The sequence below is a fragment of the Sprattus sprattus genome (genome assembly GCF_963457725.1).
Source record: "Sprattus sprattus genome assembly, chromosome: 6".
Taxonomy (NCBI): domain Eukaryota; kingdom Metazoa; phylum Chordata; class Actinopteri; order Clupeiformes; family Clupeidae; genus Sprattus; species Sprattus sprattus.
This window is the reverse complement of record NC_137925.1, coordinates 865,807-878,321: the sequence shown is the minus strand read 5'-3', so window position 1 is coordinate 878,321 and position 12,515 is coordinate 865,807.

The window sequence follows — 12,515 nt, the reverse complement described above, 5'->3', positions numbered from 1 at the left end:
TCTCTCCATTTCACCTCCCCCTCTTGCCCCTCCTCCTTGGCTCTCCTCTCCTCCATTTTTCTCTTTGGTCATTCTCTCTCTCTCTCTCTCTCTCTCTCTCTCTCTCTCTCTCTTTCACCCCCCAGTCTCATCTCTCACCTCATTGGGGGGTGCAGTCTTGTTTGTCATTGCGGCCCGGGCGAATCTGCCTCGCGCTGTCATTCTCCATTTCTTCATTTTCAGCCAAACACTTCCAGACCCATTTGCTCAGTGAGCCACAACAATGGTGACCTCACGAGCTCCAGAAGAGAAGGAGACAATTAGAAAAAGAGACAGACAGAGAGAAAGAAAGAGAGAGAAAGAAAGCGAGAGATCGAGGGAAAGGCAGAAAGAGAAAGGGGGGGGGGGGGGGGGGGACTAAAATGACCCACTATGCCCAGACGAAACCCGCACCTATCAACCATCTCATCTCATTCAAACAAATCTGGGCAATAGGAACATTTTCTATACCAACACGTACATCCCCCCACACACACATCCACCACCCATGAACACACTCTGTCTCAGCCTATACACATGATGGCTGGATCTCCAAAGCTGCAGGCGTCCCAAACAGCGAGGACGGGTAGCCTGCAGGATTAGATTTATCACCAGGTCCAATTTATGCTCAACATTGTCGGTGGGGCTGTAGCATTTAATGGCCGCTTTCTCCTGTTTACCCGTGACGAGAGGCAAGCGCCATCTATCTCTCGCGCCTGATGCTACGCTATTGCCCTCATATTCGGCATTCATCTTAATTACCCGGCAAACTTAATTAATTTAATCAATAATTAATTTAAATATAGTTTTAGAATTAATTATTGTTGTATTCATGATAATTAGTCCCCTTAATTAAGTGCACGGGTCGGAATTCCTCTGTGTCACTGATTAGATCTGAAAGTCATGAACTGTTGTTTACGGGGAAATGTTCATTAATCTGAAATGTGTTAAACTCTTCTTACTGCCCAGCATTTGGAGGGTGATGCACAAAGTGAGTGTGTGTGTGTGTGTGTGTGTGTGTGTGTGTGTGTGTGTGTGTGTGTGTGTGTGTGTGTGTGAGTGTGAGTGTGAGTGTGAGTGTGAGTGTGAGTGTGAGTGTGAGTGTGAGTGTGTGTGTGTGTGTGTGTGTGTGTGTGTGTGTGTGTGTGTGTGTGTGTGTGTGTGTGTATTCGGGGAAGGGAGGGTTGGTGGTGAGGGGATGTTATTCCTATGGGTAAATAGCCCTGATTATTGACCATAGCATTGCATTTTTTATTTCCCAGTGTCCCAATAATAAAACACACACACACATACACACACACACACACACACACACACACACACACACACACACACACACACACACACACACACACACACACACACAGTGCACCTTGGGTCTATTGGATGTATAGATGTTTGTCTCATTCAATTCACATCACTGCTGCTAGTTTGCCCTTACTGACAGATTTCCAACTGTTGCAAAATTCTAGGCTATTTTGATAAAGATCTATTGATCTCCCTTTGTCCACTCTCATACACACACACACACACACACACACACACACACACACACAACAGAAGGCGTGCCCTAAACTGCCGGGTGTAATGGCTTTTCAATAGAGACTCAGAGATATAAAAGAGTAGGAGTTTAAAATGATGCATTGAATCAATAGTGTCACCTTTTCCAGACTGCAGGTAAAGATTAGTGTAGGTGTGACCCTTCTGTGTCTTTAAGGACAGGGCTGGATCTGCATTCAGCAAAAAGGCTTCTTAGGTCTGTGTTTGGACTCGTGATATTTGCAACTGTTTCCGTAATTAAGATTCAAAACAATATAGCCTATGTTTACTGACATAAAAAGGGAATTAATTGTGAGAGAGAGAGAAAGAAAGTGAAACGCACTAATGGAGAGAGAGAGAGAGAGAGAGAGAGAGAGAGAGAGAGAAAAAAAAACGTTAAGAATTAAAAATACTTTTAACGTTTTAAAAATAAACTGTTTCCGTAATTAAGATTCAAAACAATATAGCCTATGTTTACTGACATAAAAAGGGAATTAATTGTGAATCAGAGCCAGATATTAAAATAAGTATTTAGTATCATGCAGCAGTGGTAAGACAGTGATAAGAAGAGCACAAATATCAGACATTATACAAAGATTGTAAATTAAATATGTTACATTTGTACAATATTGAACAAAATCAGCTGGACATCTTCCCTACCAAAGCTGCAAATAACACATTGTGGCCATTCTATATGTCAACATTTGAATTCAATATTAACAAGCACAAAGCACATCCATAGTATAGAATATTTTCAACGTTACATGTGCTGGTGGTCACTCTAATTCCATGAAGCAGCGTGGGTGAGGAAGGGGCAGCACACAGTGTTGCTGCGGCGTAGCAGAGAAAATGAACACGCAAGCTGGGGCCCACTCTTGGCCAAGTCCAGGCAAAGGCATCATTAAGGGAGCTGACGCTTCAATCCCACAGCTTTGACCAAGAGAGAGAGAGAGACAGAGAGAGAGAGAGAGAGAGACAGAGAGAGAGAGAGAGAGAGAGAGAGAGAGAGAGAGAGGGAGAGAGGGCACTCAGGGTGATATAAAAGAACCGAGTTTGGCCCCAGCGCAGAAGAAAAGAAGCCTAACATACAAAGCACATCGTGGCAGTATATGAGAGAACTATTGAACAGCTCTTTTTTCACATTGACATGCCCAGACACCAGCAGTGAGATAAGACTACAACTATACTGACAAAAATCACAACAGCTGAAGTAGCCACACTGGCAAGACAAAGTCGATTACGGTATTGAATGCCAATCAGGATGTATATTGGCCAGTCATGACTTTAATCACTGGACTGTCAATAAGAAATGGCCAGGTATATATCGAAGGATTTTTAGAGTTCTATCTCACACACACACACACACACACACACACACACACACACACACACACACATATAGAGTTCTATCTCAGACACGCTCTCCATCGCTCGTGCTGGGCACGACAGCGAAGCGGAACAAAAGTGAAGCTAAATTTAGTGACACATATGACAATTACTGTGCTGTCCAGGGAGACAGAAATTTAATAAGTTTCTTACTTCCCCCTATATTCACTCTCTGCATATATGGGAGTGTGTGTGTGTGTGTATCAGTGTGTGTGTGTGTGTGTGTGTGTGGTGGGGGCACACTCATCAGCGGGTGGGTCTCTTGGGCTACCACGGTAATCTTGATTTTTTTCCTCGTCGGCCTGTAATGAGGAACACTCGCTTAATTAATTTAATAGGGTCAGAAATTATTACCACCGTTTGCCTCTTATAAGCCAGGGCTCGCCTCCCCTTCATAGACTTTATTTTTAAAACGTTAAAAGTATTTTTAATTCTTAACGTTTTTTTCTCTCTCTCTCTCTCTCCATTAGTGCGTTTCACTTTCTCTCTCTCTCTCTCCATTAGTGCGTTTCACTTTCTTTCTCTCTCTCTCTCCATTTCCTTCTCTTCTCTGGGGGTATCGGGGACTCCGCTGGGAGTGTTCGGAATGGAGGTTTGGTCCACACGGGGCCGTAGCCCGACCGGAACCGCTGGCTGACTGTTCTGCTCTACATAGCGGCGGACGTCTGTAAGCACACCTGGCGCCGGCGCCCAGGGACAGGACAGGACACACACACACACACACACACACACACACACACACACACACACATAGGTGTCTCTTTAATGAACCGCTCCACGGCTTAACTAGCACACGCTCTAAACACCACTGCCACCCGAACACCAATCACACCAGACACACACACACACACACACACACACACACACACACACACACACACACACACACACACACGCTCTAAACACCACTGCCACCTGAACACCAATCACACCAGACAGGGTAATTGAATACTCCAGGCAACAGACACAGCCACAGAAAAATAAGCACATACACACACACACACACACACACTCATACTCACAACAATGCACATAAACACACACAAACACACACACACACACACACACACACATTCATACTCACAAAAAATGCACATAAACACACACAAACACACAAACACACGCATGCACGAACCCACCTCAACCTGTCCTTCCACCCATAAACAAACACACACACAAGCACAAGCTTGATATACTGGGCATAGCACTGGGCCAGCAAGACAAGCTCTAGATCTGTACTGTATTTACACCATAACATCCTTGTCCTTCACCCTCTGTTGTGTTTAAACTTCCTAACAGGTCGCAGGGAAGTCAGCCCCACAGGCCCCACAGGCCAGACATCGATACGCACCGCAACCCCCCCCCCCCCCCCCCCCCCCCCCCTCAGTTTCACTCCCTCCATCAGGAGACTGGCAGGGGACGGCAGTTTGCCAGGGAGCAAATGTCTAAATTAAAAAGTGCTGCTGTTGTTCTGACGGCATCTCTTTGTGTCCACGGGTGTCTATGGATCCCGCGTCACGGAGTGGAAGTGTTTGATCAATAACGCGAATGCGCCGCAGATTGATTCCCTCTGTCTACCTTTCCCTGCAGTTTCCTGATAGCTAAGCAGAGCACATCATGAGGCCGACTGGCTGGCTGCATGTGTGTGTGTGTGTGTGTGTGTGTGTGTGTGTGTGTGTGTGTGTGTGTGTGTGTGTGTGTGTGTGTGTGTGTGTGTGTGTGTGAGGATGAGGGGAGGGAGGAAGAGAAAGAGAGGAAATAAGTAAGAGTAAGAGACGGTGAACCAGAGACAGACAGAAGATGAGTGAGTGAGAGAGAAGCCAAGGAGAGTGAGAAAGAAGGAGAGAGTGAGAGAGAGAGAATGAGAAAGATGGAGAGAGAGAGAGAAAGAATGAGAGCGAGCGAGAGAGTGAGAGAGTGAGAAAATGAGTGAGAGAGAAGGAGAGAGTGACAGAGAGGAAATGGTGGAGAGGGTTAGCAGCGTTTCTGAAGTGAGTTGATGGGGAAGTCTTTACCATATTAATTATTAAAGCCAGTTGCTTTTGTTGTCTGAAGAATGCAAGCTGAGTCGAGATACAGAGGACAAATGTATTCTCTTTGTTATGAGCCAGTCAAATACAAAGACAAACAAAGCACACACTGCAGCGTTTCAACACACACAGATTCATACACACACATTTAAACACACACACACACATTTAAATACACAACCCACCCACACACATTTAAATCCACATACACAGATGCATACACACACATTTAAATCCACACACACACACACACACAAAACAAAGTCTAATAAACCTGTATGTCAAAGGCCTGACCTTTTCTGTTTACAGTGGAGGAGTCATAAACTACAGACCACAGCCCGTATACAGTGACAAATCTTCTAGCAGTCGGGATTTGATGGAGAGACAAAAATGTCACCTGAGGAGGTCGAAAGAGCTTTGTGCGTCACTGTTATTTACTTGCCCCCTTTGGGTGATTGACAGCTCCTGACAAACATACACAAGGGTACGTACACAAGTCTTGTCTTACCAATGTCTGTGCCATCGGAGAGGTCGAGGGGAATTCTCCACTGGAAACTGTGAGATCAAAAACAGCAACCAATATGTGTGAGGTGGGTCTAAAAACGGGGTATCTCGGAATAATCCAGAGAATTCCACTCCGGAATATCGGTGTGCGAAGCAGGGGGCTGCTGGGTTTGTGGTCTCCCCTCGTATTTCCCTGGAAAATGAAAATGCAAAACCAGCGCCATTTGAGCACCGCGGAGGAGAGGTGAGGCGTGACTGATTTAAATACCATTTGGGTTGACCTTGAGCTGGAATTTGTATGATGAAGAAATACACTCAAACACAAACACAGAGCAATTGAACCCACACCTCACACACACATACACACACACACACACACACCCACACAAACACACACACACACACACCTCACAAACACAATGCGCGTGAGCACATCCACATGCATGGACACTACACACTTCTTCTGTAGGCCTTTACCAAAACCCGACACAGACAGACCATCTACCCAACATGCATGTGCACACACACACTTTCACACACACCTTCCTTGTGCACCGCACCAGACGCCCTCCTAGCCCCATACAGTAACACACACATACACACACAAACACACACAGCAGCAGTGGTGGATTTGTTTCACGTGGCATCTTTTAAAAACTAGCTGGCTGGCCCTGATTGACATCATATCACTCCCATATCCAGAGGCTTGTCGGGGGGCTGCGGTGCACTTGGCTGGCTGGTGACTCTTTGGCCTCGGCGGCGCAGCGTCCACACATGGAGCCAATCTCGGCGCGACCCCGGTGTAATTCCCCCTGACAGCGCCGCGCTGGGCATATGTGAGTCTAAACACAGTCCTTCACATTCAATTAGTGCTCCCGCTCACCAACACAGCCCCAGGCATGGCTGAATAATCATGTAAATACATTAAAAACGCACTCGCTCACATGCACACACACACACACTAAGACACATACATGCACGCACACACACATACTGACGGAACATAAACATCTCCTAATGACCAAGTCATAACACTGACGTAGACTCGGAAGAATGCTTAATTTGAAACCAATTTCTTTTTATCATCAAGTTCTTTGATATATTCTTTGATTTATATATAAATTTGTATATATAAATCAAAGAATATATCAAATAACTTGATGATAAAAAGAAATTGGTTTCAAATGAAGCATTCTTCCGATAGATATATATATATATGTATATATTTCAAATACATTTCTTAATGTATTCTTCGGTTATTGTCAGTCTTACAATCCTGACACATTTCTTTCCAACACTTTCTTAATAGCTCCTGAGAGTTGCATGTGGATGTGTTAAGACACGACGTCTCTGTGAAGCTTGTCAGATAAGTGGGGCTCACACCTGTGGTTGGAGAGACAGGTCTGTTAGATGAAACAGAGGCCGAAATTAGCACCGCTGTCACACGGAGAAATGTGTCAGAGGTTCGGCTCACCCTCAGGGGCCAAGGAGACAGGCGGTGTGAACAAGCATTAGCCTGAGTGTTAGCGATAATGCGGCTCTGAAGTATGCCCGTCCGAGCACCTTTCATAATGAACCCCATTGGCTCTCAGTGCTCCACTTCTTTTAATGTGTGTGTGGTTTTTTTTTTTTTGGTGCTGGTTCTTATCATCCTTTAATCTTTCTTTCTTTACCTTCCTTGCCCCAATTGTTTCTCTTTTCCTCTCTCTCTCTCTCTCTCTGTCTTTCTCTCTCTGTGTGTTTGTGTGTGTATGTGTGCAGAGTCTGTCCATCATTTCAAGCTTTAGTGGTGAGAGCATCTCAAGGGCATGTGTGACAGATGTGCTCAAGTGTGTGTGTGAGTGTGTCCATGTATATAAATGTGTGTGTATCTGTGTGTGTGTGTGTGTGTGTCTGTGTGTGTGTGTGTGTGTGTGTATGTGTGTGTGTGTGTAGGGGTGGGTGTTTGTGTTTTGAGAGAAGCAGTCCTCTCATTGACATCCGCTCAGTGAAAACAGGCTTTTAATCTGAGTGCCGTTCCCATTACCGACCTGACAAGATTCATAACAGTTTAGTCGGGCACTCCTGGGGCTACCTTCGGGTCCTGATTGGGGCTAAATTGGCTCTTTTGTTGGACGTGCATTAAGGAGGACGGCTGACCTTGGCTGTGCCTGCCCTAAATAGCACAGCGAGACAGAGAGGGTTTGTTTTCTTAGTAGGCCCTGAGGTGGTGTGGCACTCTTACTGTCAGGCTGCTCAGACGCCAAAGGAGAGGTGGCATGCCGAAACACACACACACACACACACACACGCACGCACGCACACACACACACACACACACACACACACACACACACACACACACACACACACACACACACACACACACACACACACACACACACACACACACACACACACACACACACACACACACACACACACACACACACACACACACACACACTTTCAAAGAAAGAGGATGACAGGCAAAGACACACACAAAGAGAGAGACAGTAGGAAAACACATTCAGTACACACACACAAATACCCAGATACACACAAACACATATTAAGTAAGAGGAACACACACACACACCACACACAAAGAGTAGAGGTCAGCCAGACAGACACAGACATACACACACACATATACAGCCACATACATACCCAGACCCATATTCATACACTTAGAAACAGACACAAAGCAGACATGCCCGCAGACAATGAGAGAGGGAGAGAGATAAAAAAAAGAGAGCGGAAGACAGCCAGACAGATACACAAACACACACACACACACAAATGGCCACATACATACATACACATAGCCAGACCCATATTCATATACTGAGAAACAGACACAAAGCAGACATGCTCGCACACAATGCATTTAAGATTTGGTAGCACACTCACGTAGGGCTATTCGCAGCTCCAGCTATCCAAACTGCTACAGTCAGTCCAGAGAGAGAGAGACAGAGAGAAAGGGAGAGAGAGGGAGAGAGAGAAAAAGAGAAACAGAGTTGAAAGTCAAACCGAAGACAAAAACACACACACATACACACACTGCTGTGTGGAGGACCAATTTTGGGGAGGTAAAAGAGCGATGCTATCAGTTATGTGTTTGTGCCCCAAACCTTCTATTCCTATTCTTTGATTTTAGATGTTGCGCACTTGGAAAAAAAATAAAAACTCTATCATCTTTTTTGTGCACTGAAAGAAAAAAAAATCAACTACTATCAATAATTCTTTACTGGCTGTCCCCTGAGAACAGGCTGTAAGAACATACCCGCTCTTTTAGACATACCTCATATTGTTGATGTCGCAGCCAGCTCTGGGGTTTGAAATGTAATAGGGTGGGTGTCTGAAAGTTATGCTACATGCGACTGCGCTCGGTTTATCAAGGAATTCTTGCTTTTACGACATCAGTTTGAATTTCTGAAGTATGCTGTCTATGTGGGCCATCAGTCTGTAAGGAACGACACAGCTGTCCTCAGAGGCAAATACAAGAGGACTGACAAGATACAGGATCCATGAAACATGTGGTGCATCTGTGGGGAAACCTACAAGGCTCTGGATTCCAGAGAGCATCTAGAGAATGATATGGTCTCACAAATCTTTTGGCATTGCAGACTCCTGAAGAGCCTGCACTATTACAGAGAGCAAACTTAGCCCTCTACAGTCCAATGCCTTTTAGACTTTTCTAAGTTGTCTGACATGCCTTGATGTTTTGGTACATTTCCCTTAACTAAAAACAAATGGAATATCTGATTATATATTCTAGAAGACCTCAGCAAATAATATCATGTAAGTAAAAGGAATGTAGTAAAAAAAGGTTTCATGTAAATCAAATGTAAACATACCCTACAAAAAAATAAAAATATCCCGGACAAGGGATATGGACAGCTTTAGTGGCTGTAGTCTGAATCCAGGTCTTGGCCAATGTCCAGGTCCAGGTCTAAGGCCAGTCCAGGTCCAGGTCCAGGTCCAGGTCTAAGCCAAGTCCAGGTCTGAGCGGCTGATGTTAGTCTGATAGCGGTCTGCCCTAACCTGCCCTTGAAGCTCAAGTAAAACAAGTTCCTCGCTTAGCACCCCAGAGGAGGTCAGGGGAGGGACTGCACATTCACTGACCCCTGTGTTCCAGCGGAGAGGGGTATTAAAGGCCCATGCGCTACATGGAATAGACTCTTACCCTCTACTTCTTACAGATTAGGAGAGGGTTTGGTTCTGCTCCTGCCCTCCAACCCTTTCAGCTGCAGTAGGGGGGCAGTTAAAGTCAGAGGAGGGAAAGGGGGCTCTTGGTACTGAGGTACCTACTATTGCCCTGAAGTGCCCCTATTTATCTGCCAAGGTCCACCTAATGCCACACTGCCACATTTCAACAGTTCTTTGTTTACGTACTTTAAGTACCTAGCTATGTACGTACTTATTCTGCTTCCTTAAAGGCACCCAGTGCAACTTTAGAGGCTTGAGACTCGAAAAATAAACATTCAATTTCTAGTCTTTTTTACATACCATTACATATCGACATTCAAGGAGCAGAGATGAGACGTCGTTGTGTGGTGAGAACTGATAGAAAATCGTAAACAACAATCAGTGCCTTTAATCATTTATTTATTGATTTATTTTGTTTATGAGTCAATCCTTCCATTCGTTTTTTCCATTGATGAGGTCATATGTTTAGGGGCACAATCAGGGGCATGTTAGGGCCCATTTCGTAGCATTTTCGAGGCATAATTTTGTAGCAATGTATGCCTTAAAAACATGCTGGGGTATGTGCCAAGAGACCACACAAGGCTATAAACTGCCTTCTGCCTGCTGCTTGAGCACAGAATGACAAGTTGCGCCTTTCTGACATGCATATGCATTTGTGGGAGGGTCATGGGAAAAGTGGGGGCTTTGGGGCGAAATGATGGGAGGAGAAGCGTGAGGAGTGACTGATGATGTATTCCGTTGTATGTGTGAAAACTGTAGGTGACATTTTCCACCTTTTAAAAGCAGGTGTTATTCAGATCACACGTTAGATGAATGCATAGGCGAAATGTACAGAAACAACGGAAGCTGCTATTCCCAGCACCAGTTTTGCTCATTTGTACCATGTTAAAAGCAACCTTTACTTCAGCCTTTTTATATCTTGCCATCACCTTTTCACCTCATCCACTTCCCTGGGCCTAGTTACCCGAACGCTAAAAAGGACTTGAAATCGGTCGTAAGAGGGATCCTTGCAGAGCGGTTTCCCGTCGCCGCACTTACGGCTATGATGAGTCTACGATGTCGCTAAAATCCACGTAGGCCGTTAAGATACGTCGTTATCGGGAAACGAGGCCCTGAAGTGTAGATGCCTGCTACACTATTGAATTAGCTTGTTAGCCAAACAAATAGTTTGAGTACTTTTTTCGAGTGATGAATTACTGCCCTGCATTATCTCTGTGTGATGACACCTTATTACTGTAACATGTATGTCTTTTTTCTGATCTAAACTTTTGATTCCTTATAATGTCTATCGGCAGTTTCACAATTCCATTCAATTGCGCCTGTGATGGAATGATGGTTATGGTTAGAGGGTGGTGACGAGTGTGTCAGGTTTAGTTCATTTAACGTCAGATCAAAAGGCATAGCGTGCGCTTTCTGTGGACTGGCCAAGTTGCATTTTGTACCGCACTCTCTAACGTATGTCCATCTGCCCCTCAGTCTTATGGTTGTCAGCCATCCAAAAGTGTTTATGTTGGCCCCTGGAATTCCAGGAGAGAGGAACTGATGTCATTGAGTGCGGTAGTTTGAAGGTCTCGCTATGCGGTAGGTCAAAGCCTACACACACACACACACACACACACACACACACACACGCACTCACACTAATGTACACAGTTGCAGATTAAAATGAGCAAAAACTTTTCCCCATAATGAAAGACTTGTATAATACACATATACTCCATGCGCACAAACACATACTCTTTCTCTCTCTCACACACACACACACACACACACACGCACGCACACACACACACACACACACACACACACACACACACACACACACACAAAGGCGGCCAGCGTAAATGTAACAGCCATTCACTCTCCACATTGACACGTTTCAGCAATCTGCTCATTACTGTATTGATTTGAGTCACACTCTCACTCTCTCTCCTGCTCTCTCTCTCTCTCTCTCTCTCTCTCACACACACACACACACACACACACACACACACACACACACACACACACACACACACACACAACGCGTCTGCAGAATTCTTCCAAGCTCGCAGATCCATTCATTTAACAGTGGCTTGCACCGACTCTCCCCATGGTGTATTAGTGGAGGATACATTTTGATCCGCATGTTTAGAGGCTGGTGTGGGGTTGACTCACAGCCAGCTGAATGGATTAAAACGGGTATAAATATCAGGGGAGAGGAGTGTTTACACTTTTGATCTATAGCTGCAACTGGCAACGGGGAGGCAGAAGTGGGTTGAAAATGCAGGAACACACACACAAATACTTTCACTCAGGAAAATGTACACACCAACTCACACACAGAAACACACCGACACACATACACTCTCTCTCATACACACACACACTCTCTTTCTCTCTCTCTCTCTCTCTCTCTCTCTCTCTCTCTCTCTCTCTCTCTCTCTCTCTCTCTCAGACACACACACACACACACACACACACACACGCAAATAAATAAACTCGGAACGCCAAAAGCTATGGACCAACATCCGAGTCTATTTGGGGCTAATTAGTTTTATGCAAGTCCATTTTTATTGAGCCTGCCGGTGAGCCCTCTCCACAGTCATAAACAAAATATCTCAGGAAGCACAGATGCAGTGGCCTAAAAAGACATGGTGTATCAGGAAACTCTTCTACAGTTAGCAAAGCACTCTCAGCACACAGAATATGTCAGACATTTGCATGGTATTACCACATTGGGGTGTTGCCGTGTATTTTAGCATGATGCGCAATAATAAACTAACCTCTACTTTTCTATAAGAACCATTAAAGCCCCATTATGCAACAATTATACTTCAGGATTAGGGTTAGGCTAAGCAGTTTAAC